Genomic DNA, 23,920 nt, shown 5'->3' on the forward strand with positions numbered 1-23,920 from the left:
GTAGTTTAGTGGTAATCTAAAGTAGTGAGGTCCAAGAGGCAGCTTCTCTATGCTCACCAAATGCTAAAATACCCACCAGGAAGCCTTCATCTGTTACTAGCGTAGTTGTTAAGGAATGCATAGAAATACATATTAAGCTTAAGGGAGATACTGCATTGACACGTTAGTGAAGTACCTTTCTCTTATTAACATATTATAACCAAACTGAAACATAACTGAGAAGGCAGGAAAACTCTACATATAAAGCCAATGCAATTTTGTATGTTGTCCAATAATGATCTAAAAGGGGTGACAGGAAGGAAAACCTCAGAAAGGCAAAAACATTTTTATATACAGGCAGTGTTAAAGACAACAACAATTACGGAAAACAAAGAAAAGAAATCCCTTTTTAAGGCCACTGGGTGCCAAGCTATAGGGATTATGGCCCAAAGGGCTTTCTTATATTTTAGATGTGAAATCAACAGGCCACATGCGTGTGGGAAATCCTTTATCACTAGATATTGAACTTAATTGGAGGCCATTAATTTCATTTGTATGCTCAAATTGATGTTCATACATTAATGTGTTATATGTGTAATATTCCTCTTGAATTACTAATAATACAGAGAATTCACAATGTTTTAAAACACTGCAAAGTAAACAGGGCAAAGGGAACATGTCAATGCATTTAGGACCTGGGGTATTAGCCTGATGTAGCTGACTGAGTAACATCAAAAATTGTCAGACATATTATTGGTACTGTAGTATAGTGTGAATTGAGCCTAGTTGCCCCTGTACCCCTGAAGAGAGAATTACCCTCCCGAGGATAAGAATAGAATCAGAAGGAGGCCCCAGGACAGAAGATGGATGTGCAAAATCTCAGCAGAAATTAGGAAATTAGGATGAGGATAATGCTGCCAATATTGAGTAAGTAAAATTGAGTCAGAAGTCAGAACGTAGACAAGAGCTCATAATGGTTAAATTGATAAAGAAGAAACACTTTTGGATCACAGGCAGTGGCAGGACATGGTGGACAGGCGCCCTATACAGCCTCGCCTCACCCCCTCCAGCGAGCAGGTGTGTGACACATGTGCATGCGGAGTGACAACCGTGGGGGCCAAGTGAGTGGGCCGTGGAGGCACACTTTCCAGATACATCTGGAGCTGAACTTAAGGGCACAGACTAGGGTTAGGCATAAAGAAGAGGTATATGCATAGCTCCCCTTTGCACTGCACTGTAGGCTTCTGCCTTTTCTGCCTGTATGTGCACAGCTTTTAATATAATTTACTACCACAATAATCTTAAGCATGTTCCAACTATGCCTGGCCAGGTTACACTTGGGCATACTTGCATAAATCCCTCTGTATTTCTAAACTGCTATTCCTGTAGGCATATATTCCATATATGGGAACATCTTGCCAGGCATAAAAAAAATTAAGCGGTATTCAGCTTCCTGCTTCCTGTGTAGGGGTACCTGTAACTACCTCTTCTGATTTAGGCAGTGTGTTTCCCATGTATCTCTATGAGAAAGTGGTGACAGGTAGAATGCACCCTAGGAGGCACACCCAAGCTCTGTCCTTACTGCCCGCCTACCTGCCTAAACCTCACCCGACCCTTTTGAATCTAGGGCAGCTAACACAGGCAGCAATAAATTAACTAAAAAATTAGCCCACAGGTCTCTGCACTCCCAAATACGGCTATTACAAAAATTGGATGATTATGTCCTTTTTTGTACTTTACACACTGCATGGGGCATTGTGAATGCAACCTCCTGTCTTTGATCTACTAAGATGCATGAACCTGTGTTGTAATCTAAATTAAAAATTCCCAAAACCCCACGTCGAAAATAAATATCACTGTTTAGGGAATATGCACAAAGCCCCTTCACCAGAGAAACCAAGAAATGGTACACTGTGCCAAACACTTCTTGTAGCATGGATGAAAGCTGCGTACCTTCTGCCAAGTGAACCGTATAGTCCAGAAGAAGTCATGCTGCCGCACTTTAAATCAATGAAACGGCCTTCTTGTGGTGGATGCTATACCCCATGGTCTTTGTGTCCCACAGACACCTGTAAGAGAAAAGGTATTTTGTTTGTAATAAAGACTAGGCAATGTTTCAGTCTTACTCCCAAGACATTTCTCAAACCTAAACACTTGTGTAACACACTTCCTAAAATAGGTGTATTCAGGGGAGGGGTTAAGTAAGGTCCACCTCCCACGTGAGGTACAACGCCCTGAATGTATATATGTGACAAGATCAATCATCCCAAGGAGCCGCCATACGCTAAAAGAATTACGCTATTACTCAAGTAGTACAAACTGAGCAAAATGACTTATAATACGACTACATTAATAGTATTATACAGTAGTTATACAGTAATATATTCCCAGTTTAACCCACTGGGACTCAGCATACCAAGAAAGTTAATCCACTTCTTCTCTAGCTTTATCTAAATTATACCCAATCTCCCACTCACCTTAAAGGTTCAACATCATCAATTACGTGGTGTCTAAGCTAGCTAACTGCATGTTTTTGGTCAACAAAATGATGGAGTGGGTAAATTAATGTGCCCACAACACATGTTTGATTTGTGTTCTTTGAATTATCTTTCATTTTCTGAGTTGTCTCACTGACACAGGCCAAGCCAGAAGGGCACTTAATCAGACTGGCCACATAAGAGGAACTGCAGGTAAAAATTTTGTGGGCATGTAAAATATGACCCTTTGTGATGTTATTGCTGTTAGCATAACATAAGCAGGGGAAAGTACTGATTTTTGGGTGGCTCAAGAATATTCTTCTTTTTCATTTTATAGGTCGAATATCAGCATTAATATGTGTATCTCTCAGATGTCTATTGCATTAAAGGAACAGTAACACCAAAAAATGAATGTGTATAAAAATAATTAATATCTTATATACTATTGCTCTGCACTTGTAAAAGTTGTGTGTTTTCTTCATAAACCCTACTACAGTTTATATAAATACCCTGCTGTGTAGCCATGGGGGCAGCCATTTAAATTGAAAAAAGGAGAAAAGGCACAGGTTACTAAGCAGATAACAGATAAGTAGCATAGATTCCCATTGTATTCTACACAGTTTATCTGGTATCTTCTTATGTAACCTGTGCCTTTTCTCCTTTTTTCAATTTAAATGGCTGCCCCCATGGCTACACAACAGCTATTTCTATTAACTATAGTAGTCTTTCTGAAGCAAACACGCAACTTTTACCAGTGCAGGGCAACAGTACACTATATTTTAATTATTTTAAAACATTTTTATTTTTTAGTGTTACTGTTCCTTTAATATACCCTCATGGGTATCACTTTAAAGGAGAAGGAAAGGCTACCAATGAGTTAATCTCAAGCTGCAGGCATACCTTCAGTTGTCTTAATAGTGCCCTAAGTATTTCTCCTGTTAAGATGATCAGAAGCCAAACAGGAAGAAAAAACGCTGAGCTGTGTAAAGAAAGTTCCCATAATGCCTCACTCCTGAACCGAGACCAAGGGGCTGATTTACTAAGACACGAATTCGAATCCGAATTGGAAAAATTCCGATTGGAAAACGAACATTTTGCGACTTTTTCGTATTTTTTGCGATTTTTTCGGCGTCTTTACGATTTGCGAGAAAAAACGCGAGTTTTTCGTAGCCATTACGACTTGCGCGAAAAAACGCGAGTTTTTCGTAGCCATTCCGAAAGTTGCGCAAAGTCGCGATTTTTTCGTAGCGTTAAAACTTGCGCGAAAAGTCAAGCCTTTTTCGTAGCTTTAAAACTTAAAAGGCGCGACGTTTCGCGCAAGTTTTAACTCTATGGAAAAATCTCGACTTTTCGCGCAAGTTTTAACGCTACGAAAAAATCGCGACTTTGCGCAACTTTCGGAATGGCTACGAAAAACTCGCGTTTTTTCGCAAAAATCGTATTGGTAACAAAAAAGTCGCGATAATTTCCGAAAAAATCGCAAAATACCGATCATTACGAAAAAAACGCAATCGGACGCATTCGGCCCGTTCGTGGGTTAGTAAATGTGCCCCCAAGTGTACATGCTCAGTTAATTAGACTAGGGGGAACATTTACTAATCCACGAATCCGAATCACGAATGGGAAAAAATCGTATTGGAAACGAAAATTTCGGAAGATCGCAAATATCACGAAAATGCTTACGAAAAAATCGTATTAGTCACGATAATATCGTATTGGCGATTCGAAAATCACGAAATTTTTGTACCGAACAATTGTAAACAGCGGTAAAACCTTTCCGATTTTTTCGTACAAACGGCCGAAAAAGTCGTGTGCCGTACGCCCGAAAAAAATCGGCAAAAATACGCTCGAGCGTTCATGGTTTTGTAAATGTGCCCCTATGAGTCAGCTTCCTGCTGATTGGCTCCTATCCAGGGGGGAGAGAGTTCTTAGCATTCTTGAGGGAGGGGGGAGCAGGAGAGAGGAGAGAGCAGAGAGCTGTGTGTCTCTGGCACATGAATTACAGTGCAGTATTTCTGTGAGTGCTTATGGCTGTATTTACATAGACCTTTCTGTTAAAGCTTACTTAGTTTTTACCTTTCTTTCTCCTTTAAATTCCCCAGTAGCTCCCCATCTTCTGATTCACTGCACACGCTCTGTGCTGCTGTCAGTTACTGAGCTTAGGCACACTATATTGTGTATATAGAATATAAATATTATATTACAAGGCTGATTTGTAATTTATACAGATAATTACTACATGGCAGTGCAGGGGTAACTTGTGATCTTTCTAATTACCAAGTTGTGTCTAAAATTCAATAGTATTTTTCTTGATTATTTTGTTTCAGCTTATCTATATCACATTTTATCAGCATGATGTAAGAATCTACCACTACATCAAAAGGGGCTGGATAAAATTGCCCATCAAAATGTTTATTGTGAAAACTCACCACAGGTAGTATACATTTGTCCTTAAGCTGGAGACTGCAAAAGTAAAAACCCCAGTCAATATCTGATTGGAATGTATCACAGCAACTTGTGGGGCAAAAAAAATACCTTTGTTTAGAAGAATCATCTCTCCACTGCTCATTTGAGTCAATTAGATGTTTATTACTAAAGTTTCTTGGAGCTTGGGTGGGTCCCCCTATTATGGTAACCTCAAGCACTCTTCTATGCCTCCTTTTTTGTCTGCCCCTTTCCTTTTCTGGGAGTGTTTGCTTGAACTCACACCTATAAAAGAAGAAGTGGAAGATGTGGTTTAAGTAATCTCTAATCCCATGTTACATTTCCCATGTTAATCACATGTTATAGATTAGCGTGGATTGTCTGTGGATGTTTCCAGCCATCCTTCTCTTGTAACCCCTTCTCCACTGATAGAGATACTTGTAAATATCTATTCATGGACACTGTTCAAAAGGATATTTTGAGGTTGTTCATTGTGTTTTGCAGATGGCGCATAGATGCAACAAGCAAGAAATGAGGAGACAGAGTGACGACAAATCTATAGAATTAGTGACCCCACTTAGCTCAATCCTTTATATAGCTGTACTTTGCATTTATTTTTATTTAATATCGTAATGACCCCTGTTTTTCTATTGTATTCCTATTCTATTGTTTTGCTATTCTAATGTATTTTTCTGCAGTAAATATCTGAATAGATAAGCATTGCTAAATAAATAAAAATATACATAAATACAAACATACAATGTAGAAATCTGTTATCCTCCACCTTTTAATCAGCCAACGTTTACATTGTTTCAGGAATCATAACCAGGATTGCAAAAAATATAAACAGCCGGATATACTGTATATATTGTTTTACATAGCAATAACATTTGCAAGCAATGTATCTTTCCATTAATGTTACCTTCTTCTTTACCCTGTAATATCCTACCCTAATCCCCATCGGTTACAACAGTTTTAATGATCATATACTAATAACCCCATATTTAAAACCATAGTCCTAAAAATTCCCTTATTTCAGTCTCCAATCCCATATCAATTCAAACCACATCCCTTCTGGCAGACTTTGAATAGCATTTCCCTTACATTACTTTATCCATATCCTAGAATCTCTTTCTCATATCCCTTACCTTACATTACACCATTTTTAATATTAACATATGTAGGAACCCATAGGGTTAATCTGCCCCTAGGGCTTTAAACTAGTTATGAGCGAATCTGTCCCATTTCGCTTTGCCATAAAATTCATGAAACGGCAAGAAAATGTGCAAAACAATGAAAAATTTGCAAAGTGCATTTGTTGCGTGATTCTTTTTGTCGCCTGCGTCTATTTTTTGTGGCCCGCGCTTTTTCGACGTGACCGCACTTTTTTTTTTTTTTTTAACGTGGACACATCCAGTTTGACGCGTGACAAAAAAAAATTCCATGCGACAAATTAACAGAAATTTTGCAAAACAAATTCGCTGCGAATCCATACCTGGCAAAGAAATTCGCTCATCACTACTTTAAACCCTACTACTTCCTCATTTCCACTGTTACTGGGCAAAGACCCATGTATCTAGTTCACCCTTATCTTGTACCTTATTGGTTTGTTTTGGTTGAGCACACCCCTTGCAAACTCATATAGTGTTTAGTAAGGAGGTATGGCTTCCTCTTTGCCTGCCTTCTGAATCTCAAGGAACAGCTCCACTGAGCCTGGGATCAGAATAGGCCCCAGTAAAGCCTTACTGCCCTAGAGTACCCATCCTATACCCCGTGAACGAGGACCAGTTAGATAGTTAGTCTTGTAAGAGCACTCTCTAGGAGAGTGAGATAGAGAGGGTAGGAAGCAAAAGCAGCTCAGCTCCACCAAGGAAATTAGGAAAGGAAGTACCCTTGCATCCGGCAATGTTGCCTCAGCATAGGGCCACGGTTTAAGACGTAGGAAACAGGCAGTATCTCAAGCCTGTTCCACAGTCGGCTGTAGGACTCTCAAGCTAGGGGTTATCAACCTGAAGACTGAGGTATCAATCCTGACTGCTTCCAAAGGGATGCCAAGCTGACCAGGTGCATTTACCCTGCCCAGACTCCAAAAGAGGTGGGATAAACCGGTGTGCATCCTCTTTTTGCTGTCTTCAGAGTACTACTATAATATACCATCTGTTTGTGACAATAAACCTGTTTATAGTTCAACTGCAAGAACCTTCTGGCGTCCATCTTTGCTAATCTGTACTACACACAGATACAGTGAGTTGTAGTTCCACTACGCCCTTGCTCCACATGGTCTCTTCCATATAGCGAAGGCCCATCCTGTCTAAGAGAGTTGCATGTACCCCATGCTCTAAACCATACTAGTTTGGATTTTAACTATTTCATAGCCAAATAGGGGTTACACATATAATATGAAATGATTTATATATCACTCTATGGGTCTGATTCACTAAAGTGCGATAAAAATTATTGCACGTTTTTTTGCGTTAAAAAACGCAAAATAATTTGCGCGCGATTCACCATAGTATTATCGCGTGCAAAAAATCGCCATTTTCGCATGGGTTATTTCTCGCACTAGTTTTACCGCATGCGTTAATTTCCGCGCTGAAAAGAATACGATTGCATGATTCACTATAACTTTTGCGCGCTAAATATCGCATTCGGCTATGCGAAAATTAACACCTACTACAGGCAGGCGAAAAATTTTACAAAAAGTACAGTAAATGATTTTTTGCAATAAAATATGGACTTACAGTGTTATTTATTCAAGTATGTGTTTCCCCTAGAGTGACGCAGCCGCCAGTTTGCAGCTAAATGTTCATTTTTAATACAGTAATTTTCTGCAAGTATTGGCGTGTATGGCTAACATGGCGTGCGTTCATTTGCGCGACTATTTATATTTGGCTACAAGTGATGAAATGTTTCGCCAGGCATGGATTCGCAGCGAATTTTTGGACGTGCGTTGAATTTTTTTGCGGCGGATTTTTTCATGCGTTTCACAAAACAATCCACCAATGGCAAAACGCATGAAAAAATTCGCCACGTAAAAATTCACTGCACATACAAAAATTTATACAAGCGTCAAAAAATAATAGTCACAGCAGCAATTTTTTTGCCCACACAACATTTTTGCCGTTTCGTGGATCTTTCGAAAGATTTGCTAATTTTTCACTAAAGAAACCAGAACACATTTGCTCATCACTAGTGGCTACTATTTATAAGCATCTACTATTTATATGATACCATTTATATGTGGCTAATATTTATATACACCATTTATATGCGGTGACAATTTTTATACACTATTTCTAAGCTACCATTCATATGCGGTGACTATTCGCGGGCGTAATTTAGCACATGTACCAGCAAATACCGCATTGAAATAGTCTTCGCGAGTTAAATAACGCATGCAATATCGCGCGTAAAAAAGCGCGAGTATGCTTATAGTGAATCGTGCGAAAAATCGCCAAAATTAAGCCGCGGTAAAAATTTTAGCGCACAATAAAAATAGCGCACGTTTTATCGCCCTTTAGTGAATCAAGCCCTATGTATCTTACTTTTGAAATATCCTATATATTGTGATCTATCACTCTACTTTGTCATAAGTTTTTTTTTTATTTTCTTCTGTATACATTTACAATACTCTATATATTGTAATTTACATTCTATAAATACATATTATATCTAAACCATAATCCTATATTTAGAAAACAGTAGAAGATAAATGGTATATAAATATATATACTAGTATTAATGATGATCAATAAAATGTAATTTCTTACAACTCTTTAAATTAAATAAATAACTAAATTATTAAATAACTAAATTACTTACTCCCCATATATTAATCTATATTTCATGCTACATTAGCAGTATGCCCCATCCCTTATTCATATTGTTTATTCAATATTTATTATCCATATCCCTTATCCCATATCATCTTATCTCTAATGCTCTATCCCCTATCACTTAGCCCACACACCCTATATCGCTTATCATATATTCCTTACCCCCACCATTATACCACCCATATCCCAAGCTTATGAATTATTTATAAACTCTCATACGGCTCTATATATCACTATATCATATATATTATATGCTGTATAATCTAATATTCTATATATATTTTTTTTCCAATTTTTTTATTCTATATAGCTTATACTATGAAAACTAGTTTATACAAATCTCACTCCCTATTGCCAGACAAATATGAAAAGGAAGGATGATAGATGAAGTTTATCTTAAAATGATGGTTAAAGAAGATGCAGACCTTTGTAGAGAAGGGATACTTACATGCCTAAACAATAAAAATTCAACAAAGACAAAAAGGTTACATAGGTTACAAATGGTTTATAGGTATCTGGACAAACAGGGCAATTGCTACTGTAAGTGGACTGCTATTATTTCTTATAGTCAATTTTGAGGATTAGTTCAAAACTGCATGAAGACCTTCCAATATGTTTATCCGGTCCCTGAACTCTGACATGCCTTTATATTCTATTATCCTGTAAGTGCAATTTGTGTCATCCAATATTGTTGGGGTAAATAACTCGTTAAAAGTATTCAACAAACTCAGCCCCCATCTGAGTTTTAAATATAAAGAACATTTTACACGTTTTTTTGTTCATTTTCTTATTGTATACCATTTCTCTCCACAGGTTTCCCTTTCTTGGATATCATTTGGTAAAATGATCCCACGCTGGCATACTCAAGCACAAAGAAGGTGTGAATCTGGTGACAAATAAAAAACTGGTAAGACATAGGGATACATGACACAGAACAGCATAAGAGGTATTTTAAGTATGAGAAGTAGAAACTTAACAACTTCTGAGTGTCCCTGCGCTCTGCTCTTCATACAGTGTATTTTCTCAAGTCATTTAAATTGAATTCCTTTATGGTTTAATAGGGTTCACCATAAGCACATTGCCTTTGTGTATTGCTGGTGTCAATCTGGGTGCAAATTGTCTCTCTTCACGAATGTGGTGCTCAGAAACAATATTAACATCACAGGATGCATTTTTGCTGGTTAAAAAAAAATCTACCTATAACTACGTACATGAGATGGATTTTGGCCATAAAATGCTCATGTATGTATTTTCTTACCAAAATCCACCAGGGTACAGTGATAGCCAGATCTCATTTTATGCCTGTTACTACACACACAGAGTATAATCTGGTGAAATGGCTCAAGAGACGCATTAATGTCAGAGCTCCATTGTATTTGTGTAACCTGTCCCTTGCACCTTATGTAGCAAAGCTTGCAAACCTTCGTTTTAGTGCAATGTCCTGTTATACAGCAGCATGTGCACACACGCAAATATTTTTCTCTTAATGTGTTTTAATGAAGGCATCTATTCTTTTCACTACATTTGGGTTATTCTGCGTAACTACATTCCTTATGAATAGATACTACTAAGAGCTGTGGTATAGAATTAACATCACAAAATGCCAGGCTTACCATTGGAGCTGTAGTATAGTATAAATGTTTAGTATAGTCTTATCTTATTCTATATAAGATAGCTATTCCAATATACATTTTACTGCATATTGTTCATTCCCGCGGTCTAAATCTTTTTTTTTTACATCTGAAATCCTATATCTTGTCATAATATAATAAATACATCTAAATAATACCGTAACTGTTTTCAATGCAGTTCAGGGTCCAAAAAAACGATTTTTATCTTATCTTTAAAATCTTTTTCTCTCTTGATCGATACAGGGACACAGGCACTGGAGGGTTAACATTACCTTCTGGGAGGATAGTACAAAGAATGAAAATGCGTTTACAGCCCTCCCAGGGGGCCAGCCTGATGACTCCCTGCAGCCTACATCCCCTTCTGGAGACTGTCGCCACCCAGAAATTTAGCAAATAACTAACTAGAAACATGGCAAACTTGCCTAAACCAAACGTTGGGCTAAACAGAGCACTCATCCCTATTAGACAGGAAATATAAGTCCCCGGCAAGAGTCTGGGACAGAAGGGTTTTCCATCTGGATGAACAAGAAGGGCCTGTTCTGTGCAGGACATCTACCAGGAAAAACCAAAACCACCAGGCTTGATTGTTCAAAAAGGGAAGGTGTCACAGAAGATGAGGCATTCAAGGACCCTATAGATAAGACTGAGGTCACATTTAGAACTTAAGATCCCCATACACAGGCCGATTCTAATTGGCCCGCATATGGGCACTGCGGACGGGTAGCCTGACCGATATCTGGCCTGAAATCGGGCAGATCTCGATCGGGCAGGTTAGAAAATCTAGTTGGATCAACGAGCCGATGCGGTCCCCGATCCGACTAGATTTTCTAACCTGGACCGACTTTTCCTATGCCATACGTTATAATTCAATCGTTTGGCCCCAGGGCCAAATGATCAAATTATCCTGGATTCTCCCGATATCGCCCACCTGATATCGCCAAGCGAGCAAATCGGCCCGTGTATGGGGACCTTTAGCCAGCACTGCAAGCTTGCCAAAATTGCACTTTGGCAGAAGATAAGAACAGAGCTGCATTACACACGTCTGCACTGTGGCTTCCCCTTGCATAAAATTTTAATTTGGCATGAACGGCATGACCAAATGAGCATCTTTGGTAACATCAAACCTAGTGTGGATTGTTTCCCTTTGCCTACATTTTGCGGATAGGCGGAGAGAAAAGGATCAGCTCTCTTCTGCAGCTCTGTGTAGCTGCAGTGACACTCACGGCTTCGGCCTGAGTGCAGCTACACGGAGCAAGAGAAGATTGGCCCAAAAATGCCTGCTTTCTCATTTTTTAGTCCAGTCTCTGCTCCATATAGCTGCATTTAGGCTAAAGTTTGCTTGGCAGCACAGCTATAAGGAGCTGTGAAAGAGAGTGGCTCTGCTTCTTGCTGCCTGCATACAAAATGAAGACTAAAAGAATCAGATTGTATGACAGGTCTCACTTTGTCAATAGGGTGCAATTTTGAGACTCTTAGTACTCTAGCTGTCCTTTATACCAAATGAGGTCATTGGTTATGTAGATTAGCCCAGTGCCCCAATCTGAGTCTGTCTTAAAATGAATTATAATTTTAAATAATCAGCCACAATTGATTTAGGCACATTGTCTCCTCACAACCGCAATTACATTGAAACAAATGGGAAAATGCTGCATTGTGGGTTACAAATGTGGCAACTTGCGCTCAAAATTGCATTCTGCACTGTGCGCTTTGGGTCCTACAGGAGAAAAGCGCTTTACAAATGTTTGTTGTTGTTGTTGTTGTACTTGCCGTCATAAATGACCCTATTATAAAATAGTTGATAGCTTCAAACACCAAAAGCAAAGAGCATGTTACTTCATCTACCTGAACAACACACACACTGGCGAGTACAGATAAGTGTCTGGTGCAACTGGCAGGACAATTGATATAGCAGGTGATTAAGCCTTTGCAGTATATTCTGAATAATGAATGTTGGTACATGCATATGTGATAAAACAGGCTAGATTCTAACAATTCTGCCATCAGTATCTAGTAGAAATAAGTCTACAAAGTGTATCACCACTCATCCGAGTGGCTTCTTCAGTTCAAAAGACTGGTAGGGAATTCCCCGGCATTTAAACCCTTGAGGGCAGTACAGTCACAGACACCAATCATAATGGTTCCATTGAAAACGGACACTGACAGGTGTAAGAAGGTATAATACAGTCAAAATTGTACCATAATTCTCATTGATGCCATTAGAATGTTACATTTTATTTTCTCTTGTTCACTTGTAACTGCCACAGTAATTTTGGAATGAAGCTTGATCCTACACAGGCTGTCGGTGGGGTATGTTAACATGTTATTACCTTAAATAGAGATCATAGAGCATAGGTCTCCAAGTGTGATCATGCTCATTTTTTAATTCATAAACTACATTAAAATAGACATTGGGGTGCCGTACAAACTGAATATTCCTGGGATTTTTAAACAAGGGCTACAATTGGCTATTTGTTAGCCCCATGTGAACCAACAGTATATTTATTCTTATACCTCCAAAACATGTCTTCAAACCAGGAATTCAAAAAATGAGCATCTGCTTTGAAGCCACTGGAAGCAACATCAAAGAGGATGGCAAAATACATTATGCTCATAAGCCACAAGTTGGGGCTTGTTAGATTGTAAGCTATACAGCCCACAATCAGACACTTTTGGAGAGAAACTCCAAACCCTTTTCAATTGCTGTAATCTAGACCATGATGTACCACCTTGGTTGGAACAAATAAATAGGTACAGGGGTGCTTGGTTGGAACAAATACATAGGCACAGGGGTGCTTGGTTGGAACAAATACATAGGCACAGGGGTGCTTGGTTGGAACAAAAACATAGGCACAGGGGTGCTCGGTTGGAACAAATAAATAGGTACAGGGGTGCTTGGTTGGAACAAATACATAGGCACAGGGGTGCTTGGTTGGAACAAATACATAGGTACAGGGGTGCTCGGTTGGAACAAATAAATAGGTACAGGGGTGCTTGGTTGGAACAAATAAATAGGCACAGGGGTGCTCGGTTGGAACAAATACATAGGTACAGGGGTGCTCGGTTGGAACAAATAAATAGGTACAGGGGTGCTCGGTTGGAACAAATAAATAGGTACAGGGGTGCTTGGTTGGAACAAATAAATAGGCACAGGGGTGCTTGGTTGGAACAAATACATAGGTAAAGGGCTGCTTAGTTGGAACTAATACATAGGTACAGGGGTGCTTGGTTGGAACTAATACATAGGTACAGGGGTGCTTGGTTGGAACTTACACATAGGTACAGGGGTGCTTGGTTGGAAAAAATACATAGGCACAGGGGTGCTTGGTTGGAACAAATACATAGGTACAGGGGTGCTAGGTTGGAACAAATACATAGGCACAGGGGTGCTCGGTTGGAACAAATACATAGGTACAGGGGTGCTCGGTTGGAACAAATACATAGGCACAGGGGTGCTCGGTTGGAACAAATACATAGGTACAGGGGTGCTCGGTTGGAACAAATACATAGGTACAGGGGTGCTCGGTTGGAACAAATACATAGGCACAGGGGTGCTCGGTTGGAACAAATACATAGGTACAGGGGTGCTTGGTTGGAACAAATACATAGGCACAGGGGTGCTCGTTTGGAACAAATAAATAGGCACAGGGGTGCTTGGTTGGAACAAATACATAGGTACAGGGGTGCTTGGTTGGAACAAATACATAGGCACAGGGGTGCTCGGTTGGAACAAATACATAGGTACAGGGGTGCTTGGTTGGAACAAATAAATAGTACAGGGGTGATTGGTTGGAACTAATACATAGGTACAGGGGTGCTTGGTTGGAACAAATACATAGTACAGGGGTGCTTGGTTGGAACTAATACATAGGTACAGGGGTGCTTGGTTGGAACAAATACATAGGCACAGGGGTGCTTGGTTGGAACAAATACATAGGCACAGTGGTGCTCGGTTGGAACAAATAAATAGGTACAGGGGTCTTTGGTTGGAACAAATACATTGGCACAGGGGTGCTCGGTTGGAACAAATACATAGGCACAGAGGTGCTCGGTTGGAACAAATAAATAGGCACAGGGGTGCTTGGTTGGAACAAATAAATATGCACCGGGGTGCTCATTGGAACAAATAAATAGGCAAAGGGGAGGGGTAACGCATTCGTTGAGCTTTTTTTTTGTCGCCTGCGTATTTTTTTTTTTCTGTCGCCCACGTATTTTTTGACACGACTGTGCCCATTTTTGGCATGACCGCAACAATTTTTTCTGCACAGAATTTTCATGGAAGTTTTGCTAAACAATTCGCCAATGGCGAAATGCGGAAATTCACTGCGAATCCATGCCTGCCGAAAAATGTGCTTATCACTAAAACGAACCCCTGATTATGTCCCACTGCTCTTCCCGCTGTACATATCACATCACACTTCTCTCCCCCAGTATCCCCGTATGTACTGAATCACACTGTGTCATCACTGAACACCTGGGGTACACTAATGCTTAATATAGGTTTAAGTATGTAGGATCCCAAGATGAAGATACCCCACACTCTCTGCTAGCATCAAACCAAAAAGTATGTTGAGGTTGAGCACAAAAAAAAGCGCAATAATGCTGCAAAAAGTGCTTTGTGATGAAGGGCACGAAAGGGTACCGAAACATGTTGTGTATGGCATAGCAATAAAAGCACTTTTTGCTGCATTATTGCACTTTTTCTTGTGCTCCCCTCAACATACTTTTTGGTTTGATATTTTTGGAAAGTACACAGAGAATACACAAAGAAACCCAGGAGATCACATAAGCCCCTCTAAGTACCCTTCGTACATACATACAGATCCATACTGTGACCCTTAGTCTCTCCCCTACATATCATACTGTATTCTACCAGCAACCAAATATATATCACACAGGTCTATTTGTGTACCCTTTTATATATTACTATTTTTTTCCTTCAGCAGCCCTGTACCACACTGTAGCTCTGTATCACTCTGCAGTTTCCCAAACACCTCTGTACATAAGACACTGTCAAGGCTATGCTACCGTGCTCCTCCCACCACTCTTGTAAGCGGCAATCTTTAGCACCCATGTACATATCACATTCCTTTTCCCCACCACCCCTGTACATGTCATACTGTGCTTTATCATGGGTGCTTTATCTCAGCACCCAAACAGTGCTATACAAACCTGGCAACAATTAGCCCTGAACATATATCACACTCTTGCAACCCTAAAATAAACTCTGCTCCCAGCATTTCTGCACACTGTATATTTTACCCAGTAGCCCTGTACAGACTACTCTGTGCACATCCAGAAACCACTGCTGAATTTCTGTTACTGTCTAGGCATGACTCCTTGTCCTACCTGATGTGCCAGCCACCTGTGGGCATGCATTGATGGCATAGTAGAGGGTACCTCCTCAGCTCTTTTTCTGGATTTAGCCACAAGCGTCTGGTAATTTATTTTTTTTTAAATTGCATAATTTTTTTGCACATAGAAAATACACATCTTTGCATTTCAAATGATTCCTACTGCCCTCACACTACAGCAGTCCTGAACAAATCACACTGCACTGTGCTCTCATATCGTAATAGGGCTCCTCCACCACTCCAACACACTAATGACCCCAGAAGTCCTGTATATATCACAGTGTGCTTCTCCAGCTCTGTGCTTTAACCTTAAATAACAATTTCTCTGCATTTGGACAGGATCTCAGATACACAATTTATGTTGCCACCTTAGTCATTCTGCTTGGTGCTGAATGGAGTAGCATATCCCTAGGCATAGCATAGTATACATTCCCCTCAGAGAAGCCCTCACATTTTTGAATCCAGATCACTCCCTCAGGATGCAGAAGCAACACACAGCAGCTTTGAGGAAGTTGACACACCAGCACTAGGCCTTCCCCATCACAGGCTCCCTCCCACATCCTGGTCACATGACTGCAACATCACTCATTCTGCAATATCATTCTCTGAAGCTGCTTTTGCTAAGGTTGCCTCTATTTACACTAAGGTTGCCACCAGGGCCGGAATTAGGGGTAGGCAGAAGAGGCAGCTGCCTAGGGCGCAATGATTGAGGGGCACCAGGCAGGAGCCTCTCCTGCCTACCCCTAGTGCTACTTTGTCATTGCCTCCGCCGCTTGTCATTAGCGGCGGAGGCAATGACCGATCTAATCGCCCCGCCCCCCCCTGCACCGCCTCCTGTGCTTTGGTGCGCATGCGCCGTTCGGGGGGGCGGGGAGGTGGGCGGAGTTGGCCGACCGGGTTGCCTAGGGCGCCCGGTCGGCTTGGCCCGCCCCTGGTTGCCACATGGATCGTACCCTATTGTGAATAGAGAAGAAATGTGGCTGTGATATGCAAGCCTATATATACTGTATATAGTGTATATATATATAAATTAGTGGCAGCCCTAATTTACACAGACAATTTTCCCAAAATGTTTGCATTAAATGTGTGTAATTTAAATTCTGTAACAATGCTGTTTTACAACAACATTTTCAGTCAGATCTGTGAAACCTGGGCCGATGCAGACCCGCTGGCCTATGTATTCACACCAACTTGCACCCAACCTGGCCTGCATTAGTTGAAAATCCTGTTTGACTCTTCCCCTTCACACATGCCAAGCTGAAGTGATGTCACCACACATAGAAAGGGGTATCATGCCAGCCACAGGTCAGTGCCATGATTCAGTGAAGTCATTTTTGGCCCCTGGAAGTAATGTCATTCCAAAGGCAGTAGGTAGTTTTTTTGACAGCATAAGAGTAATAATAATAAGAGTCCTGCACTGTGCCCATGTACCAGAAAAAGGTGCCCACACACTTCTTGCAGATATCTGGAAATCAGATGTGTTTTGTGGAAATTCCATGGGTACCCAATCTCACTCAGTACTTTGTCTTCAGTCCAGACAAAGCTGTAAAATGATAAGATGATCACAAAAAATCGGCAGGTTTTAACTAGAAAAAAAGAGTCAAAGGGGTGTGACCCCTATTTGGCTGTTAAAACAGGCAACACCAGCTAGAATGGCTTCAGAGCTTGGGGTACATAGGCCTCTACACATCGGATGGGTTTTCGCTAAGTGGAAATATTCTTGGGGTGTAGTGAAACTACAACTCACTTATGCTGTGTGCAAAGTAATTGGAAAGAATGGATACCAGAAGGTTTTTTCTGATGAAACAAATGGTAACTGATTTATTGTCCCAGACAAATAGTGCACAGGGTTGAGGTATATAACAGCTTGACACTCTGAGGACAGCAAGAGAGAATGCCCACCAGTTTATCCCAACTCTAATGAGTCTGGGCAGGGTAAAGACATCTGTCAGCATGGCACCACTATGGAGGGTAGTCTGGAAAGGTACCTCAGGTCCTTAGGATGAATACCATAGCTGTATTAGGATCTCAACAGCCGACTATGGATCAGGGGTTTTCACTAGCCGGATTCCTATCCTAACCGTGGTCCTATACTAAGGCAACAATGCCTGTATGGAAGGGTACTTCCAGCTATCCTCCTGGTTGGAGCCAGAAACTGCTCTTACTACCTTATCCTACACTACCTCACTTTCCTAGAAAGTGCTCTATGGAGTTCTTCTATTTAGCTATTCCTCGTTCATGGGGTCCCTGTTCCCCGACTTCGCTAGAGTTTGGATGGTGACTCTAGGGTAGCTTTGGCTTTACTGGGGCCCTGTTGATCCCAGGCTCAGTGGAACTTCTACCTGAGACACCAGAGGCAGCCAAAGAGGAAGACCCACCCCTTTGCTAAACACTATATTATAGTGCAAAGGGTGTGGTCAACCTAGGAACCAATAAGGCACATAATGCAAATGGTAAACTAGATACATGGGTCTTTGCCCAGTAACAGCATAAAGAAGGAAATGGTAGGGTTTAAAGCCATAGGGGCATATTAACCCTATGAGTCCCTACAGGGACAAAGGAAACGTTACCAGTAAATACACATACATACTCAGGGGTGCCATCCTGCCCTGACAACTCTCTTTAATGGGGGTGTTCACTGCATGATCTTATAGCTCACTGAACAGAACATTTACAATGATATCTAGTGAGTGAAATCTGGCTAAAACAGTTGGTGAGACATGTGTAAATTGTATATGGCTGTAAAAAATAAAGTATAATCTTTTGTGATGCACTCCACATAGCTATTCCTGTCCTCCCCAAGGTGGGTAGGAGTGTGACCTATATGTGACTTGAAGCAGGTAAGGCACAAGGTGGCAGAGTAAAAGGAAATGTGTTATTACTAGTGGGAGCCAGATGTTAGGTGCCCCCCCCCCTATGATTAAGTACCCTATTGGTTCTTTTATATATGGATTAAATAAACTGTATACAATTTTTTACTTACAATATGGCTGCTTTTTGCTTCATATTTTTGGGAATCCGGAGTGCCTGCCTATATTGTTCCTATATGTGATTTTCAAAAATGTGATACCTAACCAAGGGGCCCACCCCACACATAGAGTGTCTGACACAGTGAACACAAGGGCTTTACCCCGTGGTCTTTTTTCTATGACTCTACGAAGCGGGTGCAATGCTGACAACCAGAGCACCTGCTGAACCCAGTCACCTAATTTCACTGCATGTATCCAGCAGCAGGCAGAAAAAAGTGGGGAAAATGTTTTAATATTTACATAGCCCCCAACAGTGATGCCTTCAAACCTGCCACTCTAGAAATCAGTCACCAGTAGAAAATACAAGCCCGCCAATAGAAGTAATGCAAGTGTGATGCAAATGATGTTGGAAGCCTGCTCCAGCTGCATACCCTGCAGCATAATGGGCATCTTGTTCCTACTGGGAACGGGTCATAAAGTAGGGGTACAGAACAGCTGTGAGCTACCAGCTTTAGGTCCTTCACACGGACCATGTTGGACAGATGTCCGTGGGCCCAAATGCTTTTAGTTTTAGCATAATAAAACAAAATTGATTTTAAAGGACATGTAAACCCCACACACAAAAATGTAATCAGTGAACAGCCTCTTTGAAATCTTTGAATACCTGCCACTGGTATTGCAGAGGTTAATAGTAAGGCTGCAGCATCCCCTTAATCACTTAGATTTCCATCTCCTCCTGTAACCCACTCAGCACCCTCTATCAGGAATTTGCTTTGACTTCTGGCTTGTGGGCATGCTCAGTTGTTCTAAGCTCAGATTACTAAACACGCCCTCCAGTCTAGCAGCCAGTGAAGAGATGGCATTGCTGGTTCCCATAGAAACTCAGCTCTAGCTGGGTGCTTCAATTTTTTTCTCCTGAGCTCAGCTTTACCTACAGTGCTCAAACAAAGCAGAACTTTTATCTGTGTGAGCCTGTATTCTTGATGAAATGTATGCCGAATAAGGGTCTGTCTGTGTGTATGATGCTTGCAGATTTAAATATATCCAATTACATTATCAGAGGAAAAATGGCCACCAGGTGAAAGCTGCTACAGTAGAACCCCAAATTTACGTCCCCTGATTTAATGTTTTCACGCCTTTTACACCATTTTGTTGTGATCCCACAAATTTCTATGCATTCCTATGGGCTCTCTTCCCGGAATTTACGTTTGTATTTCCTGCATTTTACATTGTTTTTAACATGCCTGTCCCTAGCAAATCGCTTCATTTTAAGCTGAAAAGGGTGCTTACTTTAGGAAGTAAAGTTCCCCCATGTCTTGCGATCGCAGGCACCATCTTGGGAAGGTCAGCGTCATCGCCTCATAATACACACTGCGCATGCGCACCTATCCGGGAGCTTACAAAATATCGCAAGAGTTGCAGAAGCATGGGGGAATTTGTGACTGAGCGACAGAAACACCAATCCTTCATTAAAGGTACAAGTTACAAGGTACAAGGTGCGGATTCTCTTTAAAATGGTACAGAGTTTTGGTTTAGGATTTATGGATGTACATTTTGAAGTCAATGTTATGGGGTGTCTCTGTGTAAGCGTCATGCAGCTTAAATAGCTTACATTTATGTGTCTTTAATACATTTCCCTGATTTTACATCTTTTTTCCATGGTCCCTTGAAAAACATAAAATGGGGGTTCTACTGAATTTAGTTTAGGAAAATGTGATGGTGCTAGCAAGCGGAGGGGATATATGCAGTACAAATGATGCCATTTGGGTGTGGGGATGTGCCCAACTGATATACATTGTAGGCAAATGTAGCCTTTACATGTCCTTTAAGAACTGAAACCTTAGTATCCTGCTAAATCTATACCACATGCTAAGCAACACTCTTCAATAAATAATCTAGGTCACCTAAGGCATCTGCCTGAATTATTTTGTCCGAGAGATGATTTGTAGGAAATCTTTGGCAAAGTCTAGCAAGCAGCTGCATGTAGCCATGCCCCTATTTACTGCACAATAATACACATAGGAAGCCAAGAACTGACTTAAATACCTGCCTTCAAATACCTTTAATTATACTTTAGGGGGCCCATTTAGCAAAGTACAATCACTTCCGAACACAAAAAAATCGTTTTTTTTCTACTGTGCGTATTTTTTGCGACTTTTTCGTTAACTTGCATGACTTTTTCGTACTTTGCGACAAAAAGCGCAACAATTTGTGCGACAAAATCATATTTGTCACGCAGAGTAAGAAACTTTGGGAGGCTTCCAAAATCATGCACAGAAGGATCACAGTCCAAAAGGTTTTCTCGCCGTTTACATCATTCGGATACGAACATTTTGTGACTTTCGGATCGCCAATACGATATTATCATGACTTTTGTAAAGGTTTTTTTGTAATCACTTTCGTGACATTTTCAATCATTAGAAATTATTGTATCTAATCCGAATTTTACTCATTTCGGGATTTGAACTCGTACTTTGATGAATCAGCCCCTAAGAATGTTATAAATGGAATAGGGATGAGCAAATCTGTCTGATTATGCTTTGCCAAAAAATTTGCAAAACTGCTGAAAACTTTTTGACACAAACACAATTTTTTTACAAGACCGCAACTTTTTGACGCGACTGCGACTTATTCCTCTTCACTGATTTTTTTCCCTCTGCAAATTTTCCCAGCAGTTTTGCAAATGTGGAATGCTTGGTGAGAAAATTTGCCCATCACTAACGTGGTCCTGTTTTAATAAAATGTTTATATAATCTTCATCTTCATTATTAGCCTTCCTATTCTGGTTCATTTTGGCCTATGACTGACCCCTGCAACAAAAAAAACACAGATTCACTGTAAAGCTATCATTTTATCATTATTCCTAACTGGAAATAAACTATAAAGAAAATGATATATAACATAAAAAAATAATGTTTACACCTGTGTATACTCAACATAAGCATTATAAAAAAAGGTTATTTTGAAAACATTTGTATCTTGCATTAATAAAAAATGGTTGTTTTTCCCCTTCATTTCTACTATAAATAAGTCACTCTGAGGTCGTTAACGCTTATCGCATATTTTTTTGTGTTTAAAAGTGTTTTATAATTAAGTACCAATTCATCAAAGTCATTTTGCATGCGTTACTACTCATATCGCATGCGAAAAAAAACGCATTATCGCAAATCGTAATTTACATCGCATTGAGGCAATTATTGTACAGAAATAATACTAACGCATAATTCACAAACACATATGAAGCGTTAAAAGCATAAAATGTGGCGATAATTACTGTGAAACCCAAGAGTAGGCGTCACTAAACAAAATTGAAGCTGGCGACAAGATGGAGTTTGCAGTCAGATTTTTTTATGTGCCCTAGAGTGATGCATCCTCCAGTTTTCAGGGAAATGGTAATTTTCAGAACAGTAGTTTTCAGAAAGTAACCGATACGTGCATAATAGCCTGCGCTAATATCGCGTGCTCAGAAATAACGCATAAATATGCGGTTTAAAATAGAGCTTGAAAATATGTCATCGCCAGATAAATAACAACAGAGGCATACTGCCCAAAGGAACTGCCACAAAGGAACCTTCCACTTGATAAATGAGCATGTCCTTTTTAACATCTAAAATGACTGAAAGTGGAAGTATTTTATTTAGGGTTTAACACTGTTGGCACTCATTGTAAGCCTCATAAGGCAGGGCCTTTCTTTTTTACCAGATGGCAATGAATTAGTGTATATTTATATTTATTACAAAGTTTATCCCCTGTGGTGGACTTTCCTGTTTTCTATTTCTTGCATAAAACAGGAAAACTTAAGATACTCCATGTTTGTTGATGGTAATCTTATTATCTGTCTTGCAAGAACCAAACATGAAGTAGCTTAATTCCCACAGAGTAGCTTCAATGTGCTCCAAAAAGGTAAGTGTGGAGCGGGTTGGGGGGTGGCATCAGGGTTGTCACCTCAGGGCTCTGGCACACGGGGAGATTTTAGCACATACATTATTTTTACTATTTTCATGAACTACTAATGACTAATTATTGGGCTCCACATCTTTGGGCCCCTAAAGTAATGCAGTTTATGTGGCTTATGCAAAAACTTACACAATTCCCATATCAAACAAGGACAATGCACAGCAGGGACAGGAAAAAGTGTAGGGTTTAAAGGTAGTGGATACTCCACTGCCCCAATGATCTGACCGTTAATTAGTACATTAATCAGTGGAACTCTTTACATGAAGAGCTCATTATAGAACATTATCAGCTGGTTTTGTTGCACACACAAGGGGCAAGGTCAAATTTCTGGTACACACACTTGTGCTCATTGGGGGCCCGATATAAATAACGTGTATGGGGCCTCAAAGTTTCTGATGGCAGCCCTGTCTGTACCATTTATTAATCTTCTGAATTCTAAAGGCAGAATATATTTTGACTTTACTGAATGAGCCCAAACCTCACCCAGACATTTTAAATATGCCAAATGATGGCTTAAATAGTTCTAACAGAACATCAATTCTGCAAAAAAAATCCCTCTCAGCCCAGAAAGGTGGCTTTACTCATGCATTATACTTAACAAGGTCATATTGGCTTTTCTGATACACAGCATATTTATTCCTTTTCAGACCTAATATTACTGATATAATGCTTTTCTGACAACAGAAAAAAATGAATGTGTAACAACTAGTTCTATGAATAAATCAAACAGCAGATGTCACTGTAAGAATACAAATCAACTCCTGTACCTCACAAACACGAATCTGCTTTACATAGAAATGAAAACTGCACAAAGTAATAATAATTAATTTAACATGAAACGGGAGTCATCCATTTCAAATCTCTTTGGCAACATCTTTCATGACTTACATGGACTTACCATCTGGAGTCCGTGGGTGGGTGCGGTGTGCTAAGGTTTCGTTAATGACAAGAGAAGATGCAGCAGTCGTTGCAGCAGGTCTGTTTGTGTAAAAAAAATAAACTTTCATGAGAAAATTAAGAAAATGGAACAATTTTAAACTGTGTAATCAAAGACAAGGGAATAAAATATACAGGATAGATAGATCATAATAGATAGATGAGCAACCACATCAATAGGTGATAAAGGTTTTTTCTCCGTTCACAAAATCTTGCAGGCCAGATGCCCCTTTCTAGTGGTCTGCTCTACATACTGGAGCTCACTTTTGACAGCGAGGTTGTCCTGTGGAAAAGTATTTAATTGTGATTAGAATGTTAGGATGGTCTCCCTGAGCATGACATCCAGATAGCCAAGACAAC

The 23,920-nt window shown here is 40.2% G+C and overlaps 1 long non-coding RNA gene across 1 annotated transcript; it reads right to left on the reverse strand.

The window, feature by feature from the left end:
- Window positions 1–4,882: 4,882 nt before the first annotated feature.
- On the reverse strand, window positions 4,883–23,606 carry LOC105946524. Its single transcript, XR_001924019.2, has 4 exons — window positions 23,523–23,606; window positions 9,515–9,602; window positions 4,992–5,165; window positions 4,883–4,919 (listed from the first exon to the last, which is right to left on the reverse strand). It is a non-coding gene; the product is annotated as an uncharacterized LOC105946524 (long non-coding RNA).
- Window positions 23,607–23,920: the final 314 nt, after the last annotated feature.

Source organism: Xenopus tropicalis, chromosome 2 (genome assembly GCF_000004195.4).
Source record: "Xenopus tropicalis strain Nigerian chromosome 2, UCB_Xtro_10.0, whole genome shotgun sequence".
Classification (NCBI taxonomy): Eukaryota; Metazoa; Chordata; class Amphibia; order Anura; family Pipidae; genus Xenopus; species Xenopus tropicalis.